Consider the following 398-nt stretch of genomic DNA (forward strand, 5'->3'; position numbering starts at 1 on the left):
TTAAAACCTTGGCTGGAACACCCTGCTTATTTGCCTTCCATCTACTTTCACCACATTTACTGCAAGCAATTTTTTCTCCATCTTCTCCACGGTAAAGCATGCAATCATTAGGACAAGCATGTATCTTCTTGTAATCAAGGCCCAAATCCTTCACAATTCTTTTGGCCTCATAATAAGACTTTGGTAGATTTATTTCAGGAATTGCCTCTCTCCATATGGCTAGATAATCATCAAATGCCTCGTTGCTTAGGCCATGGATGCACTTGTGAAGATACAACCGGATGATAAATGAGAGTTTAGAAAAAGTTTTACATCCCGGAAACAACTGTTGCTTACCTTCATCAACTAACTTATAAAATTTCTTTGCCTCCTTTGTTAACCTTTCTTCATCGTCACTT

The sequence above is a fragment of the Asparagus officinalis genome, chromosome 4, assembly GCF_001876935.1.
Source record: "Asparagus officinalis chromosome 4, Aspof.V1, whole genome shotgun sequence".
Classification (NCBI taxonomy): Eukaryota; Viridiplantae; Streptophyta; class Magnoliopsida; order Asparagales; family Asparagaceae; genus Asparagus; species Asparagus officinalis.